Source organism: Panthera tigris, chromosome A1, assembly GCF_018350195.1.
Source record: "Panthera tigris isolate Pti1 chromosome A1, P.tigris_Pti1_mat1.1, whole genome shotgun sequence".
Taxonomy (NCBI): domain Eukaryota; kingdom Metazoa; phylum Chordata; class Mammalia; order Carnivora; family Felidae; genus Panthera; species Panthera tigris.
Window position 1 is genome coordinate 154,161,133 of NC_056660.1, and position 26,915 is coordinate 154,188,047.

At 35.1% G+C, this 26,915-nt stretch overlaps 1 long non-coding RNA gene across 1 annotated transcript; it reads right to left on the reverse strand.

Annotated features, from left to right (window-relative positions):
- Positions 1-1,021: 1,021 nt before the first annotated feature.
- LOC122231470 lies at positions 1,022-26,713 on the reverse strand. Its single transcript, XR_006208738.1, has 4 exons — positions 26,517-26,713; positions 24,930-25,013; positions 1,744-1,855; positions 1,022-1,157 (listed from the first exon to the last, which is right to left on the reverse strand). It is a non-coding gene; the product is annotated as an uncharacterized LOC122231470 (long non-coding RNA).
- Between the last annotated feature and the right edge of the window lie 202 nt (positions 26,714-26,915).

The following is a 26,915-nucleotide window of genomic DNA, read 5'->3' on the forward strand; positions in this document are numbered from 1 at the left end:
CACTAAAAAGGAGGAAAAACTTTAAATTTCTCAGGTAGAAGCAAGATTCATTCTTGAGGCTTCTATGTGGAACACTATTCCCTCAAAAAAATGTATGGCAAACATAAACATAAATTTTATTTTGAACTTTCTTAAATGTCTTTTAACAAATATGATGACATTATAATAAAATACACATTTGTTAATATAGTTTCAGGGAAGATATCAAACATTCTCCAAAATAAGTTTCTAGCCAGTGCTGGAATCAGTGGGGCTGCAGATAGAAGGATCTTCCTCAAGGTGAGACAATGACAGAGCATCCCATGTTTAATCTCCCTGATCTGAAGTAATTTCTCCTAATTATGTACTCATCTGGTGGTCTAAAGTAATCAAGATTTTGAGTTAAAAGTATTTTAAGGAATGAGGGGCACCTGGGTGGCTCAGTTGCTAAAGCCTCTGACTTTGGCTCAGGTCATGATCTCGTGGTTCATGGGTTCAAGCTCCACATCGGGGTCTGTGATGACAGCTCAGAGCCTGGAGCCTGCCTCAGATTCTGTGTCTGCCTTTCTCACTGCCCCTCCCCCACTTGTGCTTTTTTTTTTCCCCTCTCTCTCTCTCTCTCTCAAAAATAAATACACATTAAAAAAAAATGAAGTATTTTAAGGAATGATTCAATGCTTCCCTGAACCTGACTTTTGAAAAGAGCTCAGACTGCCATAATTTTTCTGTTTAGCTTCAAAGCATATACATCTTAAAACAGGTACCAAAACTTTCTGCTGTTGAGTCATAATGATCTTAATTAATGTTCTAACTAGATTAGAAGAAATCTGACTACCATGCAAAAAAGAGGCATCTCTAAGCAAGAGCAGAAGTTTCTTCCAAATTGGGCGCCCAAAATATCACAATTTTTATATGTTGAAGTTAACTATTTCAGGGTGACAGTTCACCATTGCAGGAAGATAACATGGAATACCACACAACATAACTACAAAGTACCTAATCTGGAGTCCAGTGAGTTTTCTTTTTTCATTTTAATTCGCAACTTATTTTATTAGTTTATGATGGACTTGAAATTTACAAATTTATTCTTGGACGACTTTCTCTTTTCCAACTCTTGTGTTTCCAATGTTAATTGTATCGATAGTTCTGGATTTACATTCTTTTCATGTTGTAGATGTCTGAGACAGAAAAGCACTAATTAATTCATGTCTAGGAAGAAGAATGCATTTATTTATGTCTAAATGAAAAACAAAAGAGCAACTCTTTCACAAATAAATTCATCACATGGTGACAATGCAAGATGTTCTTGCTTGATTTAGATACTGGGTCTTGAAAGAAGGTATCAAATAATAAGTGGCTCAAGTTATGTATGAATATTGAAAACAAAACTTCCTTAAATCTGCTATTGACAGGAAGGTGACTTCTCTAAATTTCACTGGGAAGATTCCCTCTTGTTGAATGTCAATGAAGCTTCTGTTTGTGTGCTCTTGCAAGCAAATAAAGGAGGCATGATCTTTTCTACATCCAGACCAGGTAAAGGACCCAGAAGACCTGTGAAAAAGAGCTATCTGTCTATGAAAGGAAAAAAAAAAATGGATGAAACTATCTTATTTTATCAATAACTTCAGTTAAACAAAGGCTAAAACCAACTCGTCTTGCCTATTCAGACGAGTTACTGGACGAATGAGCACCCAAAGATTTTTTTAAAAAAAATGAATAAAATGGCTATTATCAGCATAAATTCAGCTTAAAAAAAAATCTAACCTTGAGCGAACACTACGTCTCTCTCATTAAGCCTATTTCTTCGCTTCCTTTACTTTTGCTTTCCTCCACAAGCTTGATTTTTCTCAGTACCCTTTCTCTCTCCTTGGTTCACCTAGGAAGTAAAAGTAGTGATTGAGATATGCCATCCACAAATAAAATGACCTGACAATTTTTTCTTGAAATCCCATAAGTACGGTTTCAAGCCACTGTTCTACCACAAACTTTCAATTACTTTGAACAAGTTACTTTACCTCTTGGGCCCCAATTTCCTTGCCTGAAAAAGGAGATTAACATCTTAGGGCAGGATCTTGGGAAGAATCAGGTAACATGATCAAACTGCCTAGTGCCTAGTAGGTGCTAAATAAATAGTATTACAATCAACTTTATTTTTCAATTAATGCACTTCCTACTGGTGATTAATGAGCGAACAGTGCCTAAATGAAGTTGCCCTCCCAGTGGCAAAGAACTTAACTCCTAAGGTTAAGTTTCAGTACATCTCTCTTCTCCTCATAGAATTCATAAGGGGATTCTAAAAGCCTATTCAAGAGCTTAGTTCTTATCACGTAAACTCTTTTCCAGAAACAATTTTATACTGTAAGATTGAAGTAGCAGAGAGATGTGTTTGAGGGCAGGGGGCAGGAACAATAGAGAGGCACAAGGAATGTGAAAGACAATTTAGTGCTTCCTCCTAGCCTGCATTTCATCTTACCCTTTGCTGTCTATAGACTATTCATCAGCATTACCATGCACTGAAATCTCCTTTGAAATTTTAATCAATTTAACATTGGTGTATCTATAGATTAGATGAAATAACTTTTGCTGTCTCTTCAAGCACCTTTGTCATATGAATGGCTTACAGCTCTCATATTTCTCAATATGAATTTCTAGATATCCTTCTATTTCAATCTTGTTTTCAAAGGACAAGGTGGAAGATGACAATGGTAATGAAGATTAACTGAAAGACTAATTATTTAGTCACTGGTGGGGGGATGAGGCATACAGCTAAATCTTTCTGTCACGAATATTCATAACTAGTTCAGTTTAAATGCCAGATTTATGAGAGCAAGTGATCCATCTCTATCACGCACCGGATGCTTTATTTAAGGTAGGTTCAGATGAATCTTAATTTTTCATGCAAAGCTATTCCCTGTATATCAGTCCTAAAACACTGCTCTCTTTCTACTTCCCTCTGTGTCACGTCCTACTTATACTTAACCACAGACGTGTAGATTGTCTTAAATGATTATTATATATTAGGGATCTCTGTATTTTTCAACATGCACAAAACAGTCGCGTTTTCCTCCTTTTAATCTGACAACAGCTCATGTGATTGGTGACAAGTTTGTGTGCCGTAAAGCCAACAAGAATAGATTGCTAATTAGTAGATTTAATTGCATAAAGAAGGTACATTATTTTAGTCCTACTCACATTTTGATACTTGGAGTATTTCAACTGTAGCATATACCTAGTATTAAATTAGCACATGATTTAAATGCTGAGTTGGCCATAGTAAGTTAATGTCACAACTAATGTAAAGAAGCCTTAATTGTAAACATGTCCTTTGTCAAGTGTGTATAATTATATACTATGCCCAATTAAAATGATGAACACATCAATTGAGAAGAGTTTTTCTTCCTATGGTTAGATAAGGGTTTTTTTCCCATCTCAGCTAAAAACAATAAATGAAAATGATTCAAGGAAATAGCTAGGTTATATGTAAATAAAAATGAAAACTTAAAAGCTTAATATTTGAAGGAAATTATCTGTTGCTTGAATGTGCATTCTAGACCAGCATATTCTCTAAAGCCATGAACTTTCCAGTTATTACAGATAGGAAGGTCAGTATTTTGACCTTTCCCTTCAGTTGATTTTGAAGCATTGCTGTAATGATAAAATGGAATATCTGACAATTCTAACAAGTATTTTTTTCAGGTAATTTGTTCTTAAGTAAAGGAGAAAGATCTCTAATCTGATATTTAATTAGGGCTCATCAAACACAATACAAAGTTTAACTTAACGCTTGGTTTTTCCTTGGCCATGTGCCATTTAAGTTTGGGATACTGGTCTAGCTATTAAAAGTTGCTTACAATATGTTTATCAACTGTAATGACGAGCAAAATAATTCACGGTTTTGCTTAGTGTATAAATCTCCCTAGGCCAAAGAAAGTATTACTGTGTATGGGGGCACCTGGGTGGCTGAGTGGGTTAATCATCCAACTCTTAGTTTCAGCTGAGGTCATGATCTCAAGATTCATGAGTTCAAGCCCCGTGTCACCAGCATGGAGCCTACTTGGGATTCTCCCTCTGTGCCCCTCCCCCCTCATCATCTCTCCGTCTCTCTCTCAAAATAAATAACATTAAAAACAAAAGTATTGCTAGGACGTCTGGGTGGCTCAGTTGGTTAAGTGTCCAACGTCAAATGTCCAACTTCAGCTCAGGTCATGATCTCACGGCTCATGAGTTTGAGAGCCTTGTCAGGCTCTGTCCTGACAGCTTAGAGCCTGGAGCCTGCTTCAGATTCTGTGTCTCCCTTTCTCTCTGCCCCTCCCCTACTCACACTCTGTCTCTCTCTCTCCTCAAAAATAAACATTAAAAAAATTTTTAAAAAAAGTATTACTATGTATGGATTGTGGTCTGCTAAAACACCAGGAGTCTCTGTAAAACTGTTACTCCAATTCACTGTGACATGCCCATTGTTTAGCAAGTTGATGCCCACAAAAGATATTTGAAATAAGACAAGACTTTTATTATGGGATACCTCTTCTCTCACCATTTACCCAATACTTTCAAGTTTCTTTATGCTCTCTGACTGTTCCCAATGAATTAACTCTCCTTCATAACTCTAACAGCCTCTCCAGGTCTCCCCCCCCCCCGCCCCCGCACTTCTGGACATGGCATTGCTTTCCTCCTCCTGGGCTTGTGGCCAATATGTACATTGATAATTGACCACAATGTTTTTTCCTACTGAGCCTCCACATGGCTTAAGAATTTTTCTCAAACTTGCACTCCAATATGACATCACTATTAAATAGGAATCAGCATTGACAGATGAAATTTATATTCATCCTTTCCCCTACACCAAGTAGTAGTGGAAACATTAGACAGGTGGAGGGGATTCAGAGTATGCATTCATTGTGTTTTAATATCTCTGAAAGAGGTTGGTTGGTTACAAATAAAGCTCACCTGAATACATGCTGTTCAAACATTCCAAATCTTTTATGGATTATGGGGGGAGAGGGACAGGAAGGCAGGAAGAAAGAAAGGAATTAAGAAGTTTTTGGAAAGATTGTGCTTTGGGGTTTTATGTCAGTTTCCTTCAGTTGCTGTAACAAATTAACAAAATTTTGTGACTTAAAACAATGCAAAATATTTTCTTCCAGGTCTGGAGGTCGGAAGTCTGAAATGGCTTTCATGGGACTAAAATCAAACTGTTGACATGATTGTGTTCCTTATGGAGGCTCTAGGGGATACTGTGTTTCCTTGTCTTTTCTAGTTTCTAGAGACTGTTTGTATTCCTTGGCTCATAGTTCTTTTCCTTCATCTTCAAAGCCAGCAAGGGTTGGTTGAGTTTTCATATCCAATCACTCCAGTCTCCTGCCTCCCTTTTTTACTTATAAGGACCCTTATGGTTACATTGGCCTCATGAGGATAATCCAGGATAATCTGCCCAAGATCCTTAACTTAATCACATCTACAAAGTCCCTTTTTACCACAAGATAATATATTCACAAGTTCTGGTAATCAGGATAAGGACATCTTTGGGGAGCGATTATCTTTCCTACCATAGTCTACATCTACACAGCAACAACAAAAGAAATAAATCAGGGCAAAGAGATTTAAATACCTGTGGTAGAGGAACTGTACTTCCTTAACTACCTCTGCCTCTGGTCATTTTTCTAGCAATGTACTATATTGTAGTTGAGAGCAGAAAGGAGGGTACATCATGCCTGGATGGAACTAAATCTTGTCTATTAATTTACTAATCAATGTGTCCCTAAGAGGCAAGTCACTTAAATCCCTGAGCCTCACTGTTTACACCTGGAAAGAGGATGATAAACATAGGCTTGTCTCAAGGGATTCTTTCGAAGATTATACGCTATAGTCCATGCAAAGTGCTCAGTAAAATCCTTGAAATACAGTAATTGTTGCTTCATCTTTCTTGGAGCTGTCCCTTAACATACACCATATCTCACAAACTACTGTTAAATCAATGTTGTATGAATGATCTTGCCAATGATATCACTATTGGATTTATTTAATGATGCAGTTTCCTTTGATTCTTCATTATATAGCATAGGAAGTAGCTGAGAATTGCTAAACTTTAGCACTTCAGTCATCGCTGCAAGCTCCATACAATGAAAAGAACTGCATATTTCACTCCACTCTAGTCACTGCCTATCTGGGAAACTAAACAGGAGGTCAGAGGTACTCTTAGATGAACCTGACCATTCTTAATGGAGTTAAACTTTACGTTTTTAAGATGTGATTAAACATTGGTAACTGAGATGCGGTCTTCATATTATTACTTGAGACCTTATGAAAGCTTTTTTTCATTATAGGTGGCATTAGCCAGTCAATATTCATTTAGCTAGCTAAAGCTTTTAGAGTTCATGCTTCAGTTTCTTTCAAGATGACATTTTTTATATGACATCCTGTTCCAGGAAGAAATTTTTGTTTTGACATGTACAATTAATATTTAAAAACTGGATGGAATAAAATTAGCACCTCGATGGCACCAAGGCAAAGCAAATCAAGGGAGGGGAAAAGGAACATCTTGCTTGTCCCTAGACAAGCTAGAGATTAGCTCTAGTCTAGTGACTTTTCAAATTGAAAAAAATTTCTAACTTTCTTCATCTAAGCCTTAATGTATGCAATTGCATTAAAGCATTTTAGAACAGATAACCAGATCTAATTTTACTTCATGCTTTACTCTCAAACCTTAAATGCCAGCTCAAGGAACCAAAAAGGGCATGGTTTTGGAGGGCAGTAAGGGCAGTATATCAAACAATTATACAGAACTACTCTATGGGATAAAAATAATGGAGTTTCCAGAGCGGACCTGGATCCGATCCAAATACATCAATGTCTATACATCCTGTTGTACTTCACTGTGTTTTATCTCTTTCAGCAAATCAAACCTACATTGTATTCTGATATTAAATGTTTGTTTCCTAGAGGTTATTTTAGGGTTCTCAGTTTTTGAAATGCTACCAGTAATTTGAATTAATTTCATTTCATTCAAAAAAAATCATCAAAAAATAATAAGAAGAAATGTCTCAGAGACAAGAAGATATGTTGTGTTGTTTCAAGGTTTTCACACAGAGAAAAAAATACTCCATTTTTCATTCTGCAGTTAAAATGGAGGAAATTTCCTCAATATTTTCTAGACCTGGAAATTAAACTTAGAAGATCTTTGTCCAAATGATTTTAATGATAGTGTACCAACATGAAAAAAAAAGGTGTTAAACTATTTCTATATAATATTCACCTGATACAGGAGAAAAAAACCCACCTTGTTATTTTGAGTTGATACACTATCTGATAGACTTTTCAAGGATTTAAGTGGTAATGTTCCTGATAACTCTAGAGTGCCAAGTGTTGAAAGCTCTTACCATCTAAAATAAAGATGTTAAATTCCAATCACTTAATATGAAACTGGATTCCCAGAAAGGAAATCTATCCAAATAACTTTCAAATTTATTGTATTTGACCCTAGTGAATCTGATTTTGTAAGACTAATGGAAATATAATTAAAATGGAAAACCTGACATATATAAGCTACTAGAGAATACAAGTTAAATATAAGTAGGTTGAACTAAGATTACTCATATTAGTAGAAAGAACATTAGTTACTAGAAATTTAAAAAGTTTTTTTTTCTCTAGAAAGGACTAAAATTAAGATGAAATTATTTGTGTAAATAATTATATATTGTTAATAAATAAATTATACACACATTTTAAAAAAATTTTTAATGTTTATTTATAATTGAGAGACACAGAGAGACAGAGCATGATCATGGGAGGCGCAGAGAGAAGGGGAGACACAGAATCTGAAGCAGGCTCCAGGTTCTGAGCTGTCAGCACAGAGCCTGATGCAGGGTTCAAACTCACAACCTGTGAAATCATGACTTGAGCCGAAGTCAGACGTTTAACAGACTGGGCCACCCAGGAGTCCCTACACACACATATTTTTAAGAATTTGACTAAATTAGAAAGTGTAATTAGAAAGTGTAAACAGAAAATTCTAAGTGAAATTAGAAAGCTAAGAGCAATTTAGGGAAATCACATTGTCCACTATTTAAAAATAATTATTTGATGTCTGTGTGCCAATGGCCAGAGATGGCATATAAGAACAAGGGTAATACAATTGTTCTTCCTATTTAGTAGAAAAAAAAAATCTCATTGATCATGGAACTTTTTCCTACTATTTTATGGTTTCTAAGCAACTTACTACTCATCTATTAAGTTGGTGCATGAGATGAAAATTATTTCTCATCCCTGAAATCAATTATCCCAAAAACAATTGCCTAAAAACCAATTGTTTTTCTTTTAATGTTTGGGCATTCACTTTGGATTGTTGCCAGTAAATAGAAATGTTATAGAGACAGAAAGGTAAGAATCCTGCCTGAATGCAGCTTACATGACAATTTGGAGAGAAAGACCATTAACTAATTAATCAATAAGCAAATAAAATACACATCTTGTTAGATTCTGATATATATCAGGGAGAAAAAGCAGAGAAGGGACATCTGGTTCCATCTCTAAATGAAATGAGGTAAAGAGATTAGAAGTTGTCATTCCATCTTCAGAACAAGAAGAAGCTGGACAAACTGAATATTAATGACTTTTTTGACCTGTCAGAGACCTGAGATCATAAGGCAAATTGTCACCTTGAAATCTGTTTTGAAAGATGTTTCCAGAGAGATATAGCAGATGAGAGGTACTAATGTAAAGCAGAAGTCAATGAAGTCTCAAGCTAGTAAAAGCACTTAAATAATAATTTTGACAAATGGATAGAGTCTGAGTGTTAAACTAAGATTCCTTAGAGGCTCTGGCAGAGGAAGAACAATAACCATTGTGAAATATATCTAGCACCTTCTCCATAACAAAGGACTGCTATCCAGAAAAGAAGACATTGCCAGAGCTCAACTCCAAAGCCTTATTCCAGCAGTAGGAAGGGAATTCATCCCCATCCCATCTTCTCTAGCCTTTGTATCTAACCTCAGGAGGGAAAAAAAAATTAGTCACAGGGGTCAGGGCTTCAAGGAAATAGATGGTGGGCACTGCAGCGAGCGAGGAGAATAGAGGACAATGGGAGGGATAGTTATGCCACTGGAGAAACATCTGTGAAGGATGCATCCCCCAAACACACACCCATTAAAAGACTGTAATTTAACGTGAAGAAAATAAAAGATTCCCTCTCCCATACTTTAGGACCACACCAACACAGCTCTAGTAAAATCATAATGGATTACAGCTAAAAGATCCACAAGATTCAGACTGTACCTGAGGAGGAGAACAAAGGAAAGCCCCAAAGCAAAGAGGAGAAACAAATACAAGGATACTATAGGAATTTGAAGTCTTTGACACTTATAACTACAGCATGCATTAAACAGAACTCCTAGACAGATTACCATAAATCCTCACACTAAAGGCTTACTTACCTCAGTAGCTACTATCTAATCCAACATTCCAGCTCTCAAGAAACATTACAAGGCATGCTAAAAAGCAGGGAAAAAAACCCCACGGTTTCAACAGAGAAAGCAATCATCACAAACAAGTCTGATATAGATATTGGAATTATCAGACAAGGAATTTCAAATACCTATGCTTAATATGTTAAAGGCTCTAACAGAAAAAAAGCAGACAGCATGCAAGAAGTGAAAGGTAATATAACGAGAGATGGATACTCTAAGGAAGAAACAAAAAGAAATGCTAGGAAAAAAACCCCACAATAACCAAAATGAGAAATGCTTTTAATAGGCACAGGACAGCTGAGGAAAAAAAAAAAATATATCAGTGAACTTGAAGGTATGTCAGTAGAGACTTCCCAAACTGAAATGCAAGAGAAAAAACAAGAATAATAATAATAAAAAGAACATCCAAGAACTGTGGTACAATATCATAAGTTTAACATAATTATAGCTGGAATGTCAGAAGCAGTAGAAAGAGAAAATAGAGTAGAAATATTTGAAGTAATAATGGCTGAGAACTTTTCAAAATTCATGTAGATACAAACTCCACAGATCCAGAAATCTCAAAGAAGCAAGCAGAACAAAAACTCTATGCCCTCCAAATGCAAACCTCAGCATATTATAATCAGTCTTCAGAAAAACCAAAACAAAGAAAACCTTGAAGGAAGCTTCAGTTAGAGGTAGAATTCCTTGTCTGGAGAAGAACAAGGGTAAGAATTAAGTGACTTCTCAGCACAAACTATGTAAAGAACAAGAAAAGAGAGTCAAATATTTAAAATGGAAAAAATCCAACTAACCAATCTACCATTTTATATCTAGCAAAACCATCCTTCAAAATACAAAAATAAAGGCTTTCACAGACAAACAAAACTGAGGGACTGTCTCACCAGAAGACCAACCTTATAAAAAAAATGAGAAGTTAGTTCTTCATGCTGAAGGAAATTTATGTAGGTTTAAACTTGAATCTACATTTAAAAAGAAGAGTACTAGAGAAATAATAAATGAAAATAAAATGGAATCTTATTTTTCTTATTCTTAATTGTTCTTAAAAAACACCTGCTTGTTCAAGGTAATTATAGTAACAATGCATTGGGTAATCATAGGCTATGGATAAGTGGAAAGCATGACAGCAATGTATGACAGCAGAGACTTTAAAGCCCTTGCCAGGTAATTCCAACACTTAAGTCATCTTTTCATGTGTATTTCTTGATTTAATTCTCCCATGTGAGCTGAGATTTGTGTTCTTCATACGCCAAGTGATTTTTGTTGTATTGTGTTTGTTCTAAATATTACACTATGAAACTTTGGGTCTTGTTCATATTCTATGAGAATGTTTATCATTTTCTTTTAGCCTTCTGTAGGCTGTGTTCCCAAGGTTAGTTCCATTTTCAAAGCATCTGCAGTGCTGCCTTTTCAATCTTGCCTTTGCATGGCCACGTGGTCAGTCTGGGACTTGATGAGTAATCTTCTCCTTAACACCATTGTCAAAGTTTATGGTATGCTAATTATGATCAGATTCATGTTTTACATTAGTGAGGGGGTTCTCCCAAGAATTAATAAACAAAATTATTGATTTCCCTAGATATTTCCTCTCTATATCACTGGTACTTTCCAGTGGTACTGGGTTTTGCATTTTGGTCTTCTGCTAAGAAATTACCTTCTTTTGTGATTGCACTGCCTCCAGGGCCACATGGCAGAAGGACGGAAGGAGAGGGGGAAACATCAACACTTTGATACCACCCTCTTGGAGATGCAGTTCCACCAAAGGGAAAAGAAGTTTCCCTTGCCTCAGTTTTGGCTGCAAGGTCAACTGGATATGGAATGCAATAGAAGAGGGCAAGAGGAGAGGAAAAAAAATCAAGAGATTTCCCTTACTCTCTCTGGAGCTTTAGGGGTTACCTTTTCTGTTTCTCAAACCGGAACTAAAGGGTTTCTCCTTGACATCTATAATCTGCACCATAATGCTCACTTCCAGGTTTTGGTTTGCATTGTGCTCAGGCCAATAGATACTAGAGGGAAAACATGGTAAGTTCTGTTTAGTGGTACCTCAAATAATCCTGGTGTTCCTCCCTTTTAGGCCTGCTGCTATTTTATTTTTCAGTACTCTCAAATGCTACTCATGCAGTGTGTGGAGTTTTGATAACTGCATTCAGTGAAAGGGAAAGTTTTGCACGTGTTTACTCCATCTGTACTGAACTGGAGCCATCTTTTCTTTAGTTAATACATTTCAGGACAGTGTTAAGTCATCATTAAACTTCAGTAATTTCTTTTTTACATTTTATGAAGTTTATTGGGGGCATTTAGATTGACTTCATTTGGAATGGAACAATTTAGAAGGATGAAATTTAACCTGATGACATACTTGAAACTCCACACCAATCTGATTAAATAATGTGGAATACTTTCTATGAAAGATTGTCTCCTCAGTTCCTCAACCCCCAAGACTGCCTTCTTTCATACAAGCTTATTTCCCAAGTATATGTTGGAGCCTTCAAAAATGAACGCTAGGAAGAGGGAACTTCACAGGTTCTAATCCCAAAATAATTCTACTCTTTTTTTTTACTTTTAAAGAATAACAAGCAAACCACTTAATTTCTTTTTCCTCTCAACTTCTACCATTATTTGTTTTCAATTATTTTCTTTTGTGTTAAATTTGAACTAAGTTTTAGAGATGTTTCTCTGGATAAAAAAGAATTCAGATGGGCACTAAACAAAAATAAAGAAGTCATTATGGTCAGCACCTGATGACATTGTTTTTGCTCATATCAGGAAATAAACATATTGTTAGACTGAGAAATCCATTAGAAACTTTAATTCCAAGGATTTAATGCATCATCATTCTTTTTTTATATATCTCAAGTTCATATATCAGTTTTTATTTTTGTGTGTATTTTTTTGATCCCAGAAAGTATCTTAGTCTATCCAATCTAATCTGAATTTTACAGAAACTACATTTTAGAATGGCTACATAATGTGGCCAAGATCATCTAGATATTAACAAAAGTGAAACCAGATTTCGGATCCTTTAACACCAGTGATACAAGTCTCTCCACACAACATTGTGTCTCTTAGAAGTTCAAGTTTGAGGAAGTTTACTTATATCATTAGTGTAAAATTTTTCAGCATCATTTCTTCTATGAATAAAATTATGACTATATATTTATCCTCATGATTATGACTAGATGTTGGATTTTCTTAGGGAACTCAATATATACATAGAAGAATAAATGATATGGTGTGCCTGACTCAGGGAAATGCTAATAACTCAGGTTTAATCAATAAATACATTAAAGCATCTACTGATCCTGCAACAAATTCCATATATAAAGTCGCCCGACATATTCATTAGATGAGTTCAATGAGAGCATACCTTCTAATTTGTTTTCATATTTAATTATCCATTTATTCTTTTGATTCATAGGCAGTAATTTTATACTGTTGATTCCCTCTTGACCTTGTGCTTGTAACTGAATCCGGAGATCTGGCTTGTGGCCCAGGAATATGTAGAAAATTGTTTATATTAGCAGCAAGCAGCCTTGAGCTGCACTGCTTTGATTTAACGTTACAACTGTACTAAAAGTAGCATAGCTTTCCCATGTACTCTCTATTCTGTTCGAATCCCTTGTCATTATAACAGATGTTTGGATTATTGTTCTGTAAACTATGTCAGAATTTCAATCTCTAGTATCTGTTTATTATTCTCCAAGGGCGATATTACAAATGTTCCCATGCACAGTTAATACTTATAAAACAGTCTGTCTTATTTCTCATAAAAAAAAATCTTGCCAGAAAGTTTTCGTTAATCAGAGGAAATATACCTAATTTGGAGAGGAGTGTCTTAAGCGCATAGGAGGAAATAATTCCAGCTAAAATAGGGCAACATTTCAAAAACGATTCCCATCATTAAAAAAAAAAAAAAAGTTACAGCTTCTCTCTTAAGTCTGATGAGATACAGATTTTTAAAAATTTAATTAAGTTTATGTATAGCTAAAATTGAAATCTCATAATTAAACAATTTTATTCTGATATTGAGATATAATTTCTATTATTGTCTTTGAAAGCCATATCTGCTGATAAAACTTCATGGTTTTGAAGTGTACAGTGTTAACAAAAATAAAATAATTATTGGAATCAAATAATTCGAAGCCTAGATACTCAAAAAGAGATCAGAGATGTACGGGGACAACATCACTGTTTAAAATTTGTGCTTGCGGAGAAAACCTTATTACCTTAAAGAAAAGACAAAAAGAGGGCTACTGACAGCTTTTTAAAATACATTTGTAAAGCCTGAACTATTAGTTTCCTCCTGTTGTTTGAATGAGTTATGGCAGCTTTTACAAGGGCATGAAATAAGATTTCCTAAGGTAACAATCCAATTGGATGTTGATGAAGAACACGGTCTTTGATATGTCATTTGTTTCTCCTTTACATTTTTATATTTTAATTCTTGTTCAAAAGAGAATTGGTATCTTCTAAATAGAGCCCACGTCAGATAAAGGAGCATTATGCCCGCTTATTACAAGAGACGTAAGCACACTAATACTCTGAGGAATAATCTGACTGTGATTCTAGAAAGCAAGGTTTGTAGCCAAGTAAGAAATGTTTATATGAAAATAATTTGCTTCTCTTATTTACCTCACATACATTTTTGTCTTTCATGTTGGATCCAATTTTTAGCCTTTCTTTCTTTTGAATACAAAAATGGCATATAAAACAGAAGAGGAGAGAGGAGCCTCCTCTTTGGAAATGATTTAGAAGGTGAGTGACAGAAATCTTCTGGGAAATAAAAGGAGAAGGGAAGGGAGAGTTTAAGGAAAAGGGTCAATTAACTACTCCATCAGCCCCATCGAAAATGGTGCTGTGGCTTTTACTTCATTCATTTTGCCTTAAAGACTGGACACAGCTAAAATAGGGTTCCGAGTCTGCAGGAATACCAATGTGCATTACGTTTGCATTTAGGATTTTAAAAAACGAAGGGAAAAAAACACACACACACACAAGGTCAGCTTCGGAAATGATGAATGCCTTTTTGCTGAAAGCTGTACTGAACGTCCTTGAGTTTAATCAAAACTATTTGTTTTTAGTCAGCTTTGCTGTTGTCTCTTTTACTCTTGTCCACTGATAGCTTGACATTAATGACATCATAAATCATGTGAAGTGGCGGCTTGGGTTTGGTAGCATTTCAAGTGTTTGTTGAGATGTCCTGGACTATCTGAGGAGCTGGTGCAAGGTTGGATATCATCCTGCACTGAATCTTTAGTTTATGGCATGATTTGGTCAGTAAAAGCAGAGTGCATTATTACCGTGATGGGCTTTCATTAAGGAATGCCTAGCTCTTCGTTAAATGCATACTTCAGAAAGAGGTTATTGAATGGGTGGATTTATCTTTAATTCTGTTTCTTAAAATTTGTCAGGCCTGATTTTAAAATCCCACATTAAAATAAAGACCTTGTCCTCTGTACCCGTCAATTCCTATGGTCATTCAATACTCTTAAAGTAAAGCATAAAAGTCCACTGATTCGCATTGTTCCCATTTGCACACTTAATTGAGTGCACACTCAAAGGGCACACTTAATTGAGAATTGAACAACGTGTACAGTTGAGCAACTCTATCAGTTGCACTTTTAAAAGGCTCTTGTTAAGCAGAAAGCATCATCTAGAAATGTATTCTTTGAAAAATGTCTAGCTTTTATCAGTTTTTTGTTTCCGAATGATTTCACTGAATTATTCTATGTTTTATAGCTTGTTATCTGTGTGACTGTTCTTAAAACATGTTTTTCATTATCATTGTACTCTACTGTTAAGAAAGAAAAGATTATTCTTTATTATTTATTTAATGGTATTGTGTTATAGTACAAATATGTATATATCATATAATATATATATAATAAGAATAAGTAAACCATTTTAAACTATATAAGAAAGAAAGGATTATTCTTTATTATTTATTTAATGGTATTGTGCTATAATACATATATATATATATATATATATATATATATATATATATATATATATATAAAATAAGAATAATAAGTAAACCATTTCCTTAATTATCAGGCCAATACATTAACAAGGTAAAGGGATTCCCTTTTGTCTAAGGCAGCTGGCCAAAAGAGATGCCTTTTCTTTAGTCATGGAGAAGGACATCATATTAAAATGTGCATTGCTTATTGCAAAAGAGCACTTTTCATAGTATGGAGATAGTTCAGTCAAAATATACACATACTTGTCCAGATTTTAACAGAAAAGGCAGTTTTTCACCTGCATTCAAAGTGGATCAAAATTACATCATTGCTACATAGTTCCAGGACAAGAAACTGATTAGAACAACATCAAATAAAATCAATCATTTGATGACTTGGATAATTTAATCTTTTGATTTTACACTGAAATTGCAGGGGAAAAAAACATATTATGTATAGATTTAAGTACAGATTCCTGAAACTATCTCCCTAGACACTTATTATCTATTTTATATGAATGCTAAGAAGTTATTTTCTCAAATATGCACAAGTTTAAAAAAATACTTACGTGGAAATTATATAACTTGATACAGTATGAAAAGATATTTCCCTTTTCTTAAGCAAGATAGATTTACAATATGAGTGAGTTTAAACAACATTCGCTTCTTGCTTCAAATAAGATTGGCCCCTGTTGTAAAGAAGGATTTCTTTCTCTGTGACTCAAATGGTACAAATAATTATAAGAATAAAGCTAATCACAGGTGAGCTCAATGTAATAAGGGCAATATAGTTCAATTTGTTGTGACATATACCTCAGCTTTATGGGTTTCTTGTCAAACCTAAAAGAATATTAATATGAATTTTTAAACTACTGTATAATTGTAAGAAATGTTCAAAATATTGTTATGTGGTCTCATGGTGTCTTTCACTGTTCTGTATGGAAAATACTCTTACGGAGGACAGCACACTCATTGCCACCAAAACTTATCCTCCTTTCTGCATATCTGTACCCCCCCCCAAAAATAAAAATGACAAGGCTTCTTTCTTTCTCTCACTGAGTACTTAATAGTGTTCACTTTCTTCCACTCTATACACGATAGAATGAGGCAGTCAGTAATTTTCTGCAGACCCTAACTATGTGCTATAGGGAAAAGAACTAGGTTTTTCCTGATCTCTTCTACTCCTCATTTAGATACACCAAATAATTATGGTTAGCCTAGGAACAGACATCACAAATATTAGCTTGCTTCAAAAACAGAGTGCACATCCTCAGTCAGACAGGCAATGCTTGGATCTCCTGGCATGCAGAGAGAATCACTCACATGATTGGCCTCAAAAAAGTGACCTTGGACATCTGAGTGTACAATTTTCAGTTTTCTGCATTGACCTATCTTTAAAACATTTCTCACACATCAAATATATACTTAGCAGATTTCCTTTTCCCTATGAACAAAAATAACATTATTCATTCATGGGCAAATAATGCTTTCTTAGTAAAACAAGGAAAATGTTTGCACTTTTATTAATGAAGAGCAACATCAATTTGATTTATTGCTTTCGTTTACTTAAGGGTTGATACTAAAGAATTTTGCTTTCTGAAACTTAATGAGAAAAACTGACAGAACTACTTGGGCAATCTACCTCACCCAAAACCATTCCTCTGGAACAGGGAAGCTCATGCTTGTATACACACCTATTTACACATACTTGGACAATGCGTGTGTTTATTGATACACACAGTTATGCCAAGAGCAAACAATATGGCTGTGCTGGATTAAAAGTTCCATTCATCCTAAAGATTGTCATTTTAATTTAAGCTCCTTTGGAAGCCTGATGAAAAATTCTAAACTCTCAGTCTATTCCACGATGAGCCAAACTCCAGGTCATGTATAAATAGTGGATGATGGTAATTACAGTGAAGGATCTGAGGTACTATTTATTTCTAACTAATAGCACCCATCAACTTGTTATTAAAGCCCTCTGTCTGGATGCTGAGCTGACTTATCTTACAACTAATTGTCTTTACAAGGAATCATGAAGTATATATAAAGTTTGGTAAGTAAAATCATCTAATTTGACAAGGGACAAATTAAAATGAAAGCATTTGTGTCATAAAATATACTACAGCAGCTTGGTTTCACGAGTGTCAAACGCAATTTCATAAATACACTGCCATAAACATCTTCTGATGAACTTTTTTCTTATGTTAAGATGAAATTTATAAAGAAAAGCACCATCAAAAATTTTAAAAAGTGTTTAAGGAAGGGGAAGGACCCTTATTCTTTGATTTATTACTCTAAAATGACAGTGCAGATTAAAGGGGACTGCCACAAGCAGAGGTCATTCAAAGGCATTCTTCTTGTATAGTTACTCAAGTAAATCAAGTACAGAAAACTTACTTCCATTCTCTAAGAGAAACAAAGTTGAATCAGGCAGATAATTACATTTAAATGTACTCCATAGAAAAATTCTCCTTCATCGGATTTCCTCCCTATTGTGTTTCTACCTTAATTTTATTTGCATTCAAATTTATTCTTCAAAACGAAATACTAAACACTAAATCTGGCCTATTAGCAACGGATGGAAAGCAAGCAAGGATTGCTATATTGCTTTGGATATTCATAGAAAGTAGGTCCACCACATAGAGTAGAACAGGTTGTTTACTGTACAAGAACATCTAACAATAGCTGTCAGAAGGCATGAAACCTAGCTCCCACTCCATGTGCCCTAGCAAGATGTTTCTGTATTTTAGACAAAGACAAAATTTCACCAAACTGGACATCCAGAAGTCTGTATTTGTCTAGAGGGGGTGACTTTTTCTACTTTGACATATGGTACATATGGATTATCAGAGGCCTTTGTGGAAAGTTCGTTGTTTCATTAGTTTAAAAAAATAAAAATAAACAGGAGTTATAGCCAATCTCAAAAGCGAGTTTAAACTTGTTTGAAGTAAGGGGAAAGCCTCACCTTTAAGTTACACAGAACTAGGAAATTTTGGAAGGAATGTCTTCCATAACTGCCTAACTTATAATGATGAGCCAATGCCATTTCCCCTTACCAAGGCCTCTTAACCAAAATGGTTTTACTATTTTGCAACTCTTTGCCTTTTTATGATAATAGTATTTGTGTTATATTTAAATTCTTTCCAAATGTTCATGTATAAATGAGTTAATAGCTTATCCGCATCCATACTTGGGCTTCTGATACAAAGTCACTTACTTCTTCTCTCATTGTCACAAAGATTAAAAATAAAACTGAACTAAGAAAACCTCTGTGGGAGAAGAGAATTTCTAGAATTTGCCAAAAATTTCAAAATGAAGCATTGAAGAACATGCTTTGCCTACTTCCTTACGTTATTGATGTATTAGTGCTAATCTTGCACTAGGTCAGGGTTAACCCCCAAGAATAAGCTATTGAGCTTTGTAATATCTTTGTGGTCCTTGTCAATAATAGTGTGGCTGTGATTCTGGTTTCCCAGTCTCAATCTCCAATACTGTTTTTGTAATAAATACAGTAAAATAAACATGGGTAGTTACCAGGCCCTGTATAAAGTACTTTTTGAAAGTTAATTAAATTTTTATTGACCACCTACTATGTAAAGACATTTGGAGTAAAAAAAAATGGTTTTATTAAGAGTTGATTTTATAGATTTACCTATCCTTCCCTATCACATGAAGAGATGTCTAACACCAATATAGTTTCAGCTCTATTTTCTTATGATAATCTCTCACACTCAATGATATAGATGTAGAAAATTATGTTTTCTATGGGAAACATTGTATATTTGAAAATCATCTCTAAAAATACAGAAACCTTTTATGTATTTGCTTATCTTCAGAGTGCTAGTGAATAACAGAAAATCACAAGAGGTATATGACGTATGGACTCCAAAGCAGTATTTTACTATAAAAGCATGGAACCCTGCTGGCATATGTAATTTAATGTGCACCATGCCTCCCCTAATTCAATCAGGTCTCTACATCCTTTCTTTTATATTCCAATTGGATTTCATGTGCTAAAGCCATCAAGATTTTCAGGATGAAATGAATGCTTGTATTAATCCTGCAATTTCCATTTAAAACACAGCATCGATTTGATTAATAAGGTTTGATGCTGAATAATTATATGGCAAATATGTAGGCTATAGGAAAACCACAGATGTGACCACCAGCAAAAGCCTTGTGGGAGAAGGAGGTCAAAGGGAAGCAATGGCCATGACTGAGGTGATGAATTCTTTGGCTTTTCTTTTATGCAATTAACAAGCAGGGCTTCTATTAATTTGCCACCTCCAGAGCCTTGACTGGTCAGATGTGTCTGGGTCAAGGGTCACAGGGGCAGAGTAGGGGTCAGCATCACAGCAGCCCTGAAACAAAATGGGAAAACTAAAGAAATCTAAATGATATGGCTGAGTATACATTCTGTAGTAGGGAAGGGATAGGACGAAGTGCATCTCCCTCACGTTAAGACTGCTGTTTTAGAATAATAAAAATGTTCTCTGCACATTTAATTCAAAGTAATCAATCTAAGGTGCAGTGGTTGAGCATCCAATAAAAGAAAATCAATGTGGTCTCTACAAGGAAAGACAAACAATGCTCGCTTTTACTAAAGGGATTATAGGTTAACATTTATTCAGTGTATTGTAATCTGATGTCAAGTGGTATAAAATCAAGCCAACAATCCATTACCACCCGTTATAGGCTAGGTGCTGATCTCATGCAAATTGACTTTTCGTAGAACTTATTAAATCATTTCTGTGTTCTAGCTATGAAACATTTTTCTATAGTGGCTGGATTCAGTAAATTTAATTTCACCTCTCAAATGAAAGTATATCAAAAAGACAAATATTTGTCACTTCAAAATTAAGGTTTTTCACAACTTTTTTTATGCTCCGGTCATTAATTATATAAAATACATATTATTTTAAATCTCTGTGTAAACAAAGTAAAGAATTTGGTCATGATACCGGACCTGACTTACTGTTCTCCCCACTCCTCTTATTTCACTACTGCAAACGTCATCATGCAAACTCGTCTGTTTTATAATACTTTGATATCAACTGTACTGCATTTCCAAATTCAGATCGAATTTAGATTTCTCTAGAATAATTCATGTTACCAGTACTGTACAGATTCTTAATTTGGAGCAATTTTTTGTAACGTGAAAGTCTGTATTTCATCTTGTAGACAGGGTGAGAACAGGATATTTTTTTAATAATATGCCTTATAAAGTAGATTATATAGTTTCACAGTTTTTGAGTTAGTAATTGTTGAAATTATAATCTTAAATACAGGTAACCTAATTCATCAGTGTATTGGTCTAGTGTATGCATGGTTTGCTTAGGCAATAAGGATTTATGGTGATTACTGCACCTTTCCTCTCAAAAACGTGGTGATCTTTTGAAGTATTAGAAGACGTTAGTGATCTTTCATTAAATGTAATAAAAAAAATGGCCAGCAAACCTGTCAAAGTGGGCATTTTTTCTAAAGCAACTGTGCTTATTGTTAGAATTGGGGCCACTTTTAAGTGTGAGGAAAATCATTACCACATGTTTGAAAATATTGGTGATATTTTGCAGATTGCATTACTCTGTAGGCTGGTGCTACTTCAAAACATTTCAGAATTACTTGGTAGTAGAGAGGGAAATTGAATTTGACACTATTTTTATTATAAAAGCTAAGTTTAGTTTTACCACCCTTGCTTTGATGAAATCTTTTAGCTTTTTATTTTTTGGAAAGTAGAAGTTTGCCTATTCTGTATATAAGACTTAAAGACATATAAAACCTATTATTTTAAATCTTATCCACAAAATCTAATATACATATTGGTAAGTATATAAACATATATATATATTTATACACACATATATATATATGTAAACTACATTGTTATATTATTAAACTATTTTGATATTAGCATTTTTAACATTAAGATTTAAGAAATTTGTAAATTTCATCACAAGAATGGCTTCCATTATTATCTTTCTTAAATATTGTGATTTTTTCCCTAATATTTAGATCAAAATATTTGGTCAAATTTATCACATTTACATGAAGCAGTCTGAACTGACCAAAATTAAATCTTAAAATCTAACAATGACCTTGTAACATAGTTCAAATTGACTAGTTATTTTTGTACAAATGTTGAATTAACCCTAAAACAGTAAATTATTTGTATTTAAATTTTTAATTTAAAATTTAATTGAAAACCAAATGAAACTTGAGTAAACTATGTCAAGATACAGTTACTTATATTCATACTGTGCATTCTAAACCTGAATTCTCTACGGGATGTGAGTTTTACCAGGATTTTTCACAAGCCCTTAATTTCTTGTCGCATCTGTGTTAATAAGGTAGAAGCACTTGCTCACTTCTACTGAGCAAAAGCCACATTGGTTATTTTCCTGCTTCTCATTTTATAGCAAAAAAAAAAAAAAAAAAAAAAAAAGCTTTAAATAAATAAGAAGCAATTATATACCAAAAAAACAAAACAAAACAAAACAACAACAACAACAACAACAACAACAACAAAATGCAAGTGAGTCTTACGGAAAAAAAAATTGGGTTCTTGTCATTTTTATTTGTAAAAGATTAGCTGGCTTTAGGGGATCTAAATAACACAGAATCACTTCACAACCAGAAACGACGAAGATATGAACTCTAGGCTAACAGTAATGGGAAAAATAATTTCAAACTGAAGGCAAAACCACTTCGTTTTGTGCACAATGTCTGAATGCCTTCCCCTGGACTTTAAATAAAAAATGGAAAACATTTTAGCAAATATAGGGAAGCCCTGAGTATATGGCACTGAGAGGCATTTTTGATGTTTTTGCATTTTTGTGCAGGGAGAGCCGTAAAAGGTTGCCAGTGGGGTATTGTAAAACCACAGTTAACAGTGAATTTTAGATAGATATAACCAGTTAAAGGTGATTGAATATCAAGGGTTGAGTAGTGCTTATTATAGCTGCTGTTGGGAGACTTCAATTCATTATTGTAACAGAATGAAAACAGCATTGCTGCTGTCCAGGACATGCTTGTAGTATTGATTGGGTATCTCCAAAGTCTTCTCTTAGGATGCAGAGTGCAGTCAAACATGCACAAACATCACTCAGTTCCCTTGATTCTGTCATGTGCTCCTTGTACCTCACACTAAAGCAGCCTTAAGACACAGGAAAATGCTTTTTTATTTGAAGGCAGACAGGGCTCTAAGCCTGACTCCAGGGGCTATGCAGATGTGGTGACCTTTCTTCCAGAGACCAGATTTCACACTCAAATTGTCATTACAGCTTGATTTTCCCTAGAGGTTCCCAGTCAACTTGTGTGCTCTCTCCATTAGGGTTAAAAGTCAGAGTGGCATCATGCCCACTTTGCATACTAAATAAAATGGAACATAAATAAAAGCAGGGAATGACCCTCCCTCCTGAAGAAATGGCATCATCCACAATCTAGCCAGAGGTAGTCAGGCCCGGTCAAAATTGCACAAAACCAGGATAAACACTTTGGCCAGAATTTCATAGAATCTTATGGCTCTAGCAGTGATCAGGTATCTAGCAGTGATTCAGTTACCTCTAAACTAGAATCATATCCCCTCCTTTTAATTTTTGGAAACAGTAATAACTACTGACTCAGCCTATGTGGATCTAGAAACCCTCTATCTTTCTCATACCCTCTGGCTGTCTCCATAAGCTTAAGATCATTAATCTGATCGCTCGGGAACAAAAAAGTAAAAAGGAAAGAAAGAAAATTTTTAAAAATCTACAGCCTGTAACACAAAAATGAACTGGTTGGGGGCCTTTAATTAGAATGGCAAAATGTCTACATCAAGAGTATCCGTTTATAAAATAGGTTTGTTTCCTTTGCCTGTGTAGGTTGCCTCAGGACAAAATGACCTTAACAAAAGGCCATGATCTCTCAATTTCATAATGCAGCTCATTTTAAGTTTGTCTCATAAATGAAATTTGCAAAGAGGAAATTTCTCTAATGTCCCAAATGAATCAGCCTAACGTTGCAGAGATGAGAGGTAGTGTTGACCTACTGATATGCTGTGTTTGCCCCCATAGACCTATGCCAAGAATATGCTTTACCAAAGTAGAAGCCTTTCTGCTTAATTAAGTACCCCTTGATTTGAAATGCCAATGCAAACAGCTCCATTTTCTCTTTAAAAGGGGGAGAGATGGTGAGAACTGAAATTGTTCACAAAAATATTTCTTAGGACTTCAGGAAATCCCAGGATAGGGAATGTGAGAACAACGCAGGGGAAATCTCCATCCTATCAGACCTGTAGATTAAAATACCAGCAACAGATCTGAAGCTGGGATATACTCCAACATCCAACACGAGATCTAGTCATAGTATCTGGATTTGGCATGATGTTTTTAGTTTTTATCTACAGGTTTGGGGCGATTATCTCATTTAAAATGAAGATTTGTATCTGAGTAAAGATGCAATATACCACAGTGATGTTGTAGAAAGACTGGCATCAGAAGGCATGGGTTCTAGTCCTGACTCCAATATTTATGGTATAACCTTGAGCTAGTCACTCTCTCTCTTTGAACTTTTTATTTCTAATAGGCAAATTAAGGCTGACATATGCTTTGTCTATTTCTCAGGATTATTCTCAGATTGCATGACCTAATTCATATGAGAGTTAATTGGAAAATTATGAACATGATAGATAGATAGATAGATAGACAGACAGACGACAGACTGACCCTACTATTATCAGTTTGCCACTAAAAGTTAATGTGCCTAAAATGAACAAAATTCCTCTTGCTAACCTTTGGGCCAGTTATGGCTTTCTAGCTCTCTTTTACCTTTTCCCCGGCTCCAAGTTTCCCGGAAACAGATTTTCTATCATGTGCCAAAACCATCTTTAATTAGATGATTCCTAAGTCAAGGTCATCCTCCCTGGTCTTTTCTCCAAACCTTACTCTCCATGGGGTTCATCACCACATAATTAACATGGCATCCTTCACAACAACCTAACTGAAGAGGGAGATCCTGTATTTTTCCCTTTGAGTCAACACTCTGTTCATGGCTTTAAAACAAAACAAAACAAAACAAAAAACAAAATAAAACAAAATTATGATCTCTACTCTGTCCCAAACCACATTTTTAGCTTCCCTTCAATCTGAACCCTTTTATTTCATAGTAATGAATCAATTATTACTTTTTTCCGATCACGTTCAGAATCACTAAGGTATTTGAAATATGTTTCTGGCCTGTCCCACTAGATTGTAAGCATAAAAGAAGAAGAGTGTGTTCTGTTCAGGCAGTGAGCTTAGTACTACAAATGCCACAATGAACCAATCCCAGCTTTATCATCATGGGATATACGCAGTCTCTGTATTTACAGTGAATTTAAAGATCACTCTCAACTTCCCACATGCTTTCTCAGGGTACATGGAGAGGAGCTAATTCACTCTCCTCCTCCAAAATGATTCTTGAGACTTCCCTGTCTTCCAAAGGCAATCTCATACATTATACACAGTGTTTAATCAATGAAAATTACAGTCTTATGTAGGACTTACCTCTGGTTATGCTCGTGATTTCTTCCACATTCTCATCTAACCCCACCTCCTCGCCCTGTCTTGTTAATGTAAACTGGTGACACCCTTGGAGAACAAGTAATTATCTTTTATTGGTGAAGGCCTGCTATGACCAAAGCCCCTAACACAGATGATTTCCATTCCTCACCACAAACTCATTTTTGCAAATGACAAAGTTGAGACAAAAGGGTAAACTAACTTTACTTATTCCATAAAGATAATAAATACCTGAGCTACGAATTCTTGAATTCTTTATCAGGTCATTCTGACTCTGAAGACTGTAATATATTCCCTCATATCTCCAACAGATTGGCTTTCTTCCCTATGTATTGACTTCTATAACCTCATTTTAGGGAACACATTTTGACATAAATCTGCATTCTATGATGCCTCCAAAACTCATCATTGCTCACGTTCTAATTCATAATAATTTCTTGTGATCACATTATGCTTTATAGTTTCTCAGAGCACTTTTACATAAATGATCCCATTTGATGCTCATGGGAAACCTGAGGAACGCTGGACAGGTGTTATGCATTTACCATGAAAAAAAACAAGTCCTTAGGTTAAAGGATTGCTCACATCATTACAATTATAAGCAACAAAATCATGACTAGACTTTATGTATTCTTCTCCACCTCCAGAGCTCCAAACTTATAGATTCACATATTATTATGTAGACCTATAATTGTAGTTTAGAAGTTGTTAGTACACATTTCATAGTCAAGAAGTTTAAGGGCTCAAAACTCTTTCTTTTTCTCCTAATTGGACTTAATTTCTTCCTTAAAACCTTATTTCTGCCTGAGAGTAGAAACAACATAGTCACACAGGGAAATATAGGTAAATCCCTGATTACTCAGAAAACATTTTATGAGTAAACACCCTTGACTGACTCTCTTTCTACTCTGGGCCTCTCCTTCTTTTACTTTTCTTCCTTGGCCTGGTGGCCCATGTGCCCTCCTGACATAAAGTGCAGACATTTGGCCCAGGGTCATTGGTACCTGCTCACATTGGCATCAGGGAGATATGACTTAGCCAGCCTGGGATTTAGACATTGGCCTTGGTCTACACGGCATTGACTGCTTACTTATGAAGCTCTTCTGTGGTCACATAGTCCATCCTTTGTGTCCCTTTGGTCCCAACCCAACTTTTAGCCATTTCTCTGGACCTCTCAGAAACAACACAATTATAAGATGTCCTCTTGTGCTCCCCAGGGCTACAGGAGGGTTGAGAGCCCTCTCATTGTCTTGAACCTTCTTTCTTAAGAAGTAATGTCTCATTGCTGTCCTGCACTACTTTAGAGGACCTCTACATCAGGCTTTTTGCCACCCCAGGGTTCTTTTTTAGGAGAAAACTATGAGTTTCCTCTGCTATCGAAGACTGGCAAACCCTCCAAGTGTTATTATCATCCAATGCCCCTCTTCCAACAAGCCTCCTTCAGTATCAACTGCATTAATTAATTATGTATTTTAACAAAAGTTTATATGGCACTTATTCTTTGTTCTAAATACTACTATTACAAACTCTATTTTATAGATGGATATATAAGCCACAGAGAGGATACGTTACCTGTCCAGAATCACACAACTGGTAAAGAGCAGAACTGGGATTTGAACGTTGGCAGTTAATAACGATGGCTAGTAAGTGATTCACAGGAGTATATTAACCAGACCAGAGTAATGAGGACCTTAACAAGATGCCATTTATAAACTTTACTCAAAATGATCTCAGAGAGATAAAGTGCTTCACATAGACTAACTAGTGCATTATGCTTGCTTGGAATATTTAATGTCCCTAAGAACCTTTCTTTGTGGGCACAGTTCTATTTACATGTCAAGAGACACAGATGACTCTTTCAGAGCGAGAAATGGTGATTCTGTTGTATCATATTCTAAAATATAACAGTACCAAGGACAGGTATGTATTTCAATAATAAATGTTTTATATTTAAATTCAACATGGTCATGC